Source organism: Triticum dicoccoides, chromosome 2A (genome assembly GCF_002162155.2).
Source record: "Triticum dicoccoides isolate Atlit2015 ecotype Zavitan chromosome 2A, WEW_v2.0, whole genome shotgun sequence".
In the NCBI taxonomy this organism is placed as follows: Eukaryota; Viridiplantae; Streptophyta; class Magnoliopsida; order Poales; family Poaceae; genus Triticum; species Triticum dicoccoides.
Window position 1 is genome coordinate 694,806,870 of NC_041382.1, and position 9,858 is coordinate 694,816,727.

Here is a 9,858-nt window from a genome sequence, read left to right on the forward strand (position 1 = left end):
CCCGCGATGGGCTCCGCGGGCCGGCGCGGTGGGAGGCGGCGCGCGGTTGGACGAGGCGGCGGCGGAGCTGATGTGGCAAGCACGGAATGGCTGCGGCGGGCGGCGCGATTTGTCCGGATTGGGCGGACATTGTCCGGCGGGCGAGAGGGGAAGAGGATTAGGGTTTCATCCGCGAATTGATCCGAAATTTCGGGGAGGGGTGCTCTTTTATAGGTAGAGGGAGCTAGGAGAGTCCAAATGAGGTGCGGTTTGCGGCCACGCGATCGTGATCGAACGACCGAGATGATGGAGCAGAGTTAGGTGGGTTTTGGGCCAAAATTGGAAGGGTGTTGGGCTGCAACACACACGAGGCCTTCTCGGTCCCTCGGTTAACCGTAGGAGTATCAAACGAAGTCCAAATGGTACGAAACTTGACAGGCGGTCTACCGGTAGTAAACCAAGGCCGCTTGGCAAGACTTGGTCCAATCCGGAAATGTTTAATCCCCACACACAAAAGAAAGGTAGAAATGACCACCGAAGGAGAACGGAACGCCGGATTGCAAAACGGACAACGGGGAAAATGCTCGGATGCATGAGACGAACACGTATGCAAATGAAATGCGCATGATGACATGATATGCAAAGCATGACACGCAAGCAATGACAAGGTAACAACGGCGAATAACTGAACGACACCTGGCACATCGATCTCGGGGCGTTACAATGAAGACTCCTCCCAAGATGAGAAAGTTGCTGGCGGGGCAGATGCCTCGTATGGGGTCGACACCAACTGGTATGTTGACAGTGGTGCTACAAACCACATCACCGGTGAGTTAGAGAAGGTCACCATGAGGGAGAAATACCGCGGCCCGGAGCAAGTCCATGCCGCCAATGGAGAAGGTATGAGAATTAGTCATGTTGGTCACTCAATTATTAAAACCCCTCACCGGAAAATCCATCTTAGAAAAATATTGCATGTTCCTAGAGCTTCCATGAATCTCCTTTCAGTTCATCGCATTGCCATTGATAACCATGTCTTTCTTGAGTTTCACCCCTATTTATTCTTGATTCGAGATCAGGTCACGAAGAAAATCCTCTATCGAGGTAAATGCGTTCGAGGGCTATATCCGTTGATTCCCGAGCTTAGGAGATCCAATAAAACAGCATGTGCTGTCACCAAGTTATCTTCAATCCGGTGGCATGATCGTCTAGGGCATGCATCTTTTTCTTTAGTAGAACGAGTGCTTAGGAAAAATAAGCTCCCATATGTTGGAGAGCGTAATGTTGAAACAGTTTGTGATTCTTGCCAAAGAGCTAAAAGTCATCAGTTGCCATACTCTATCTCTATGAGTGTTTCTACTAAACCATTGCAACTTATTTTCTCTGATGTTTGGGGTCCGGCCCCTTCTTATGTGGGTAGACACACTTACTACGTAAGTTTTATCGATGACTATAGTAAATTCTCTTGGATTTATCTACTTAAGAAACGATCCGATGTTTTTCCAGTCTTTCAAAATTTCCAAGCACTCGTTGACGTAAATTTGATAGCAAGATCGTTGCTGTCCAATCCAATTGGGGAAGGGAATACGAAAAATTAAATTCCTTCTTCCAAAAACTTGGTATTTCTCACCACGTGTCATGCCCACATGCTCATCAACAGAACGGGTCTGCTGAACGCAAACACCATCATATCGTAGAGGTTGGTCTCTCTCTTTTAGCCGGCGCATCCATGCCCTTGAAATTCTGGGATGAGGCATTCCTCACAGCCGTGCACATCATAAACATGTTACCTAGTCGTGTCATTAATAATGAAACGCCTATGGAACGTCTCCTTCATAGTAAACCCGACTACACCACTCTTCGCGTGTTTGGGTGTGCCTGTTGGCCAAATCTGCGCCCATACAACAAGCGTAAGCTCATGTTTCGGTCAAAACAATGTGTCTTCATAGGGTATAGTGCTCTACACAAAGGTGTCAAATGCCTTGATGTCTCTACTGGCCGAGTATATATTTCTCGTGATGTAGTCTTTGATGAAACAAAATTCCCATTTTCTGATCTACATCCTAATGCCGGCGCCCTTCTACGTCAAGAAATTCTTCTTCTCCCATCTCACCTAACCGGCGCAGACCCACGGGGAAATAGTTGTGATGATACAATATTGACTAACCCTCATAACACCAGTCTGGCTGAGTTTTGTGATGAAACAGGACAAAAAAAGGCGAAGAAATTGTGCAAAATGGTGAAGAAATCACCCTAAACAGCCAATATTTCATGTGTCCAGCACCAGGGAGCATATCCCCCTCGGGATCGTCACCACCGCAGCCTGCTGCGCAATTCTCTGCGGGATCCGTGCCGCCGCAGGAAACCTATGCCTCGGGTTCAGCGCCGGCAGGCAACAGCGAACGTGCGGGCGCACCAGGCAATAGCCGCGCCAGCAGCAGCGGTCCCGCATCCGCCACGCGGGCCTCTCCCGTTCGTCACGCAGCAGACACCGGGCCGCGCCAACCAGCACCGGCCATTGAGCCGCCCCTGAGCCGGTGGCCCATGGGAGTGGACCGCTGCTATGCGCGCCGTTCCACCGGTCGGCCTGATTCCTGCATCGGCTCGGGATCCAGCGCAGATCCTTGTCGGCCGGTGTCATCATCGCCCCCTGACGAGGCGCTGGCAGGGGCCGGGTCCGGATCTTCTGCACCGGGTCACATGTCCCCTTCATCAGCTGCAGCTGCAGAAGATCCCGACGCTCCATTATCTCGTGTGGACAGATCTGGTGTAGGATCCGAGGCGGCTGATGGATCTTCTGTGGATCCAGCGGCTGTACCTGCTGCACAAACACGTACACGTCTTCAAACAGGGGTAATTAAACCTGTCAATTACAAGCATATTACCAAGTTTGGCATGGCATGTACCACAGGTGAACTGACTTCTTTGCAAGAAGCATTTGGTGATTTGAAGTGGAAAAGGGCTATGGAAGAAGAATACATGGCCCTTCAGAAAAACAAAACATGGCATCTCGTTCCCCCAAAACAAGGTAAATTTTTGATAGATTGCAAATGGGTATTCAGAATCAAGAGAAAATCTGATGGTACAATAGATCGCTATAAAGCTAGACTGGTTGCAAAAGGATTTAAACAAAGGTATGGCATAGATTATGAAGATACCTTTAGTCCAGTTGTGAAAATTGCTACCATTCGTCTTGTTTTGTCTATTGCTGTTTCAAGAGGATGTAGTCTCAGGCAACTAGACGTACAGAACGTGTTCCTCCATGGTGTTCTGGAAGAAGAGGTCTACATGAAACAGCCTCCTGGGTTCGAAAACAGAAAATTTCCCAATCATGTCTGCAGGCTTGATAAGGCCATTTATGGATTGAAGCAAGCTCCTAAAGCATGGTATTCCAGGCTCAGTCATAAACTGCAAACTCTTGGTTTCAGTCCTTCTAAGTCTGACACTTCCCTGTTTATATACAATAGGTCAAATACATCTATATTTGTACTTATTTATGTGGATGATATAATTGTTACAAGCTCATCTGATAAGGCAGTGGCAGGACTGTTAAAGGATTTGAGTGCTGAGTTTGCTTTGAAGGATCTTGGAGACTTGCATTTTTTCTCAGGGATTGAAGTCAAGAAACATGGTCATGACCTTCATCTCTCTCAAGAAAAGTATGCTACTGACCTAGTCAAACGAGTAGGGTTGCAAGGGTGTAAACCATCACCCACTCCTTTATCTAGTTCAGAAAAGTTGTCACTTATAGAAGGAGATCCCTTGAATCAAGAGGACAACACAAACTACAGAAGTCTGGTAGGTGCACTTCAATATTTGACACTCACAAGGCCAGATATTTCATTTGCTGTTAATAAAGTATGCAGTTTCTTCATGCTCCTACAACAGTTCATTGGACTGCAGCAAAACACATAGTCAGATATATCAAAAATACTCTGAACACTGGTCTTACTTTCAGCAAGTCTTCATCAACACTGGTTAGTGCTTTTTCTGAGTCTGACTGGGCAGGATGTCTGGATGATAGACGGTCTACAGGTGGATTTGCCATCTTCTTTGGACCAAATCTTATATCTTGGTGTGCCAAGAAACAAGCTACAGTATCCAGGTCAAGTACAGAAGTAGAGTATAAAGCCTTAGCAAATGCAACAACAGAAATTATATGGGTTCAGTCTTTACTCAGAGAGCTTGGCATAAGACGAATCCCAGCACCGTGCTTGTGGTGTGATAACCTTGGTGCTACATATCTCTCTGCAAATCCAGTTTTCCATGCCAGAACAAAACATATTGAAATTGATTTCCATTTTGTCAGAGAACGTGTTGCTAACAAACAATTGGAAATCCGGTTTGTTCATTCCAGAGATCAACTTGCAGATGGGTTTACCAAGGCTTTACCTACACGAAGCTTTTAAGAGTTCAAACGTAATCTCAACTTGACCAAGTTGTGATTAAGGGAGGGTGTTAAACATCATCATGTCAGTCACGATGACTTGTGTCACGTAGCTTCGGCAGGAGGTAGTTAGGAGATAGTTTAGATTCTCCCTAAACCGCATGTACTTATCTCTATCTCTTATCTCTTTGTTGCTCCTCAAGATGTAATCTCTCCAAACTACTTGTATGCATATCCAGGGATAAGCCCCTGACTATATAACACGCAGGCGCGACCCTGATCAGGGGACGACACTTCACGCCTTTCGCACAGTGTATTCCTTTACTTAATTAGACAAATCGAATACCTGATAGAGGGAAAACATCAAGACGAAAGGTCTAAAGATTAAAAGCTTCATTTGCAACAATAAAAGATCATTTACCTACCCGACGGCTACGGGAGTCTGAGTGGCTTTATTATATAACCATGTTTGGATAGAAGTTATGTGTGTATAGCTGAGACCTTCTTCCAATTTTTATGTTAAATTTGCAGTTATGATGATTTGGAGAGAGAATGCAGAGAACGACAATCAAACACATAGCAGACAACTTTTTCAATAGATAAGGCGATTGGTGTTGTGTCGACAAAGTCTAGATTGAAGTAAGATATAGAGCAACGGGCACACGAAATTAAATTTTTGTATTGCATCATATGCGAGACTTTCTAAGATCTGACTGCTGTTGCACCATATGAACATGACCAACTAGAAAGAGGAGGTTAGGAATGACCTTATAAGTGGGGTGGTTTCGTCTTGCACGTGGGATAACACAATGGGACCGGGGACCTAGAGGAAGACCAGCCTGCCGCATGGCGGAGAGCGATCTACATCAGCGTCGCGACTCGTGATCGGGGCCCTCGGGGGAATAGGATCGTCGCGAAGCAGCGGGCTCGCGATGGGAAGAAGGAAAACAGGGATTTCTCCGTGCGTCTAGGTCGATGCCTCCTTATGGTCTGGGCCATGGGCTCCTTGCGAACCCTGGAGGGGGGCCCTAGATTTCAGGGGGCGGCCGCCCCCCTGCCACCCCCTCAGGGCCGGCCCTGATATGCATATGTTATGTAGAGTGCGCATGGGAAATGATGAAGCATGTAACAATCAGATATCAAGATATATGTATTTTTAAATTGTCCTTTATTTACCACACATTGCATAATTTGATGTGCACAGAGGCGCATAAGATGTTCCACTTTTTGCTTTTATCTGGTAGGGTAAGCAGAATTAACCACCTGACACTAGTGTCCTTGGAAGAGGACAAGGAACATAAGATTTGTTAGGCATCTAAACTGACCCATTTGGATTCAGTATTCAGATAACTCATGGTTAAAGCAAACATATGCAAAAGGATGCATTATTCACTTTACCATCTTGGGGTTTACTCTTGAATTTTCACTTTCCACATTTTGAGACGACCAGGAAACTAGCAATGAATGTGAAGCATACCACAGCCACAAATCCAACCACAAGTAGAAAAGCGTATATCTGGCTCGGAAGATAAAGTTTCTCTTGAATACCCTTCAACCCTCTGGCGATCACCACCGGTGCTAAAGCAGCTACAAGGAACTCGGAACAGCCTCGTGACATTGTTACCGGCCCACATTAGGATAACTATCTGACACATGAGAAAACAGAGGAGGATCAGTCTTGGGTGTCTGACTGTTTAACATTGCACACAAAACAGAGAAACATGCTCCATATTTGCTGTTCTCAAAAAGTTATTCTTCAATAAGCAGTGCAGTAGTATAAGATGTTGCTCTAGAAAATGTCGAGTACAAACAAACAGTTAATTAGAATTGACAAGCAGGAAAATTAACATCCAAGATTTTACAAGCAGAGGTGGAGGCTTCATTTTCACATCCTCGCATTCCAGTATCTGATTGAAAGTTATGAGTTCAGGCACACATGAACAGTCAACAACAGTGTAGGGATTCAGAACTTAGCAACTTCAGTTTAGGGTTTCGGAGATCGGGGTGTTCAGGTTCTAGTGTAGCCACCTTCGGGTCAGGGTGTGGGTTCTCGGTGGCAGACGTGCAGGCGGCATAGGCGAATCTGCGCCCTGCGGCGGTCGCTGGTGTCAATTTGTGTAAGCGTCTCTACCCTCATACAGAGGGCCTCGTGGTGTATATATTGACGGGGAGAGACCCATCTCTCATAGGTTACAACCGAAGAGATTTTACGGGAGGGATATCAAGAGATAAGAAAGACCAAGACCAACAAGACAGTCCTACTCCTGTTACAGCTCCTTGGTGCACAAGGCAGCCTCAAGACGTGACATGTTACATGTTTAACACCTTCCCTTAATCATAACTTAGCTAAGTTAAGATTACGCTTGAACTCCTCAAACTGTCTTGTAGGCAAAGCCTTTGTGAAACCCTCAGCAACCTGACCCTTTGAGTGTATAAAGCGAATTTCCAATTCTTTGTTGGCAACTCTTTCTCGAACAAAATAAAAATCAATTTCAATATGTTTTGTCCTTGCATGAAAAACAGGGTTAGCAGACAAAAATGTGGCACCAAGATTATCATACTAGAGGCAAGGAGTTTGTGTGTGACATATTCCAAGTTCTCTGAGCATGGATTTGAGCCAAATGATTTCTGAAGTTGCATTTGCTAAAGCCTTTTATTCTGCCTCAATACTTGATCTTGAAACTATGGCATGTTTTCTTGCACACCATGAGATTAGATTAGGCCCAAAGAAAATAACAAAACCACTTGTTGATCGTCTATCATCTAGGCATCCTGCCCAATCAGAATCAGAGAAAGCACTAACAAAGGTGGATGGTGACTTGTTAAATGTCAGACCAATGCTCAAAGTATTCTTCACATATCTCAATATGCGTTTTGTAGCAGTCCAATGTGCAGTGGTAGGTGCATGAAGGAATTAACAAACTTTGTTTACAACAAAGGAAATACCGGGCCTTGTGAGAGTTAAATACTGAAGTGCACCTACCAGACTCATGTACCTGGTGCCATCATCTTGGGTCAATGGTTCACCTTCTTCAAGAGATAGTTTTTCTGTATTGGACAGTGGTGTTGATGACAGTTTACAACCCTGATCAGTTGCATACTTCTCTTGAGAAAGATGAAGACCACCTTCCCTCTTTCTCTTGACCTCAATACCAAGAAAGAAGTGCAAGTCTCCCAAATCCTTGAGAGCAAAGACTGCGTTCAAGTCCTTTAGCAAAGTTGTCACTGCCGTACTGGATGAACTTGTACCAATTATATCAACATATATAAGCACAAATATAGATATGTTTGACTTATTATAAATAAACAGAGATGTATCAGATTTTGAAGGAACAAAGCCAAGTGCTTGAAGTTTTGCACTCAGCCGTGTGTACCATGCCTTGCTTCAGTCCATAAAGTGAATTGTCAAGCTTGCACACATACGAGGGTTTGTTCTTATGTTCAAAAGCAGGAGGTTGTCTCATGTACACTTCCTCTTCGAGAACACTGTGAAGAAACACATTCTGCACATCTAGCTGTCTGAGGCTCCACCCCCTAGACACAACAATGGATAAAACAAGACAGATAGTTGCAGCTTTAACAACAGGGCTAAATATGTCCTCATGATCTATGCCATACCTCTGCTTGAAGCCTTTTGCAACAAGTCTAGCCTTGTAACGATCTATCGTTCCATCTGACTTTTTCTTTATTCTAAACACCCATTTGCAATCAATTAAATTTTTACCTCGGTGTAGAGGAACTAGATGTCGATGTCAAAACCGGAAGATCTCGGGTAGGGGGTCCCGAACTGTGCGTCTAAGGATTGATGGTAACAGGGGACATGGGACACGATGTTTTACCCAGGTTCGGGGCCCTCTTGATGGAGGCAATACCTTACGTCCTGCTTGATTGACTTTGATAAGTATAGGGGTTACAAGAGTTGATCTACCACGAGATTGTAATGGCTAAACCCTAATTGTCTAGACTGTCTGATTATGACTATCTCTATGGACTAGACCCCCCGGTTTATATAGACACCAGAGGGGACTAGGGTTTGTATAGAGTCGGTTTTACAGAGAAAGAAATCTTCATATCCGCACGCTAAGCTTGCCTTCCATGCCAAGGAGAGTCCCATCCGGACACGGGGAAAGTCTTTCGCCTTGTATCTTCACGACCCATCTGTCCGGCCCATGTCACGTATCCTGGACGCCCGAGGATCCCATAATCCTGGACTCCCTCAGTAGCTCGTGAACCAGTCTTCAATGACGATGTGTCCGGCGCGCGGATTGTCTTGGGCATTGCAAGGCGGGTTCCTCCTCCGAACACTTCAAAGCAGTTGACCATCAGTACTATATCCGGCTATGTACAATAGTCACCATCCTTAAACATAAAGGTAAAATATAGATAAATTCTGTCTTATGATGATTCCACGGACGAGACATTACATCCAACCGCTTTATTACTTCGAACCGTTTTTCAGCCTCCCGTTTGGTGCTTCAATACGCAACCTCCGGTGACACTTCTTGTCAAAACAGAGATCGCGCCCCCTTATTACGGGATTCTCATCATTACGAGTTTTGGTAACCTAACCGTGCGGTTCGCGTGACCACTTGGGAACAGGCGAGTTTTAATGCTCGAGGGAGGGGACGCTTGATATTCGTAGTCCATATAAGTGGATAGAACCCATCTGTTCCACCCCACACCTCATTCTCTTTGCCTCTTCGTTCCTGAGCTCCAGCGCCCAAACTCCAAGCTCTTCCCTTCCCAACAACTCCTCCAACCATGGTCGGTTCTCAAGGCAAGTGGGTGCCCTCCTCCGTCACGGAGGAGAACATCAATGAGCTACGGGAAGCGCGATATTTTACCGCGGAAATCAAGCACAGGCTTCCCGACCCGGCGCAGGTCATCCCCACTCCGGGGCCCGGTGAGAGGGTGGTGTTTATCCCCCACTTCCTCCGTGGACTCGGATTCGCCCTTCATCCCTTTGTAAGGGGTCTCATGTTCTACTACGAGCTGGATTTTCATGATCTGGCCCCAAATTCATTCCTTCACATCTTGGCGTGTATCGTCGTGTGTGAAGCCTTCCTCCGTGTCCCTCCACACTTCGGCTTATGGCTCAAGATTTTTAATGTGAAACCGAAGGTGGTCAATGGGAAACATGCGGACTGTGGTGGCGCCATGGTAAGCAAGCTCCCCAAAGTCAATTGGCCAAAGGGAGTCTTTGTAGACACTGTCAAAATATGGCAACATGAATGGTTCTATATTACAGAACCCCGCGGCTCCAAGTGGGCAGCCGCACCAGCCTTTAGATCCGGACCCCCGCCGAGGCTTACATCCTGGACCGACAAGGGTCTGGACTGGGGGTCGGTCCCTGAGGTGCTGCTGATGCAGAAACGCGTTAAGAGCATGATAGCGAAGGACGTTACCCTTGCCAACATAATCTAAGTAATGCTGATCCGCCGAGCACTTCCTTGCCACAGGCGGCCCCTCAAGATGTGGGAGTTCAATCCGGA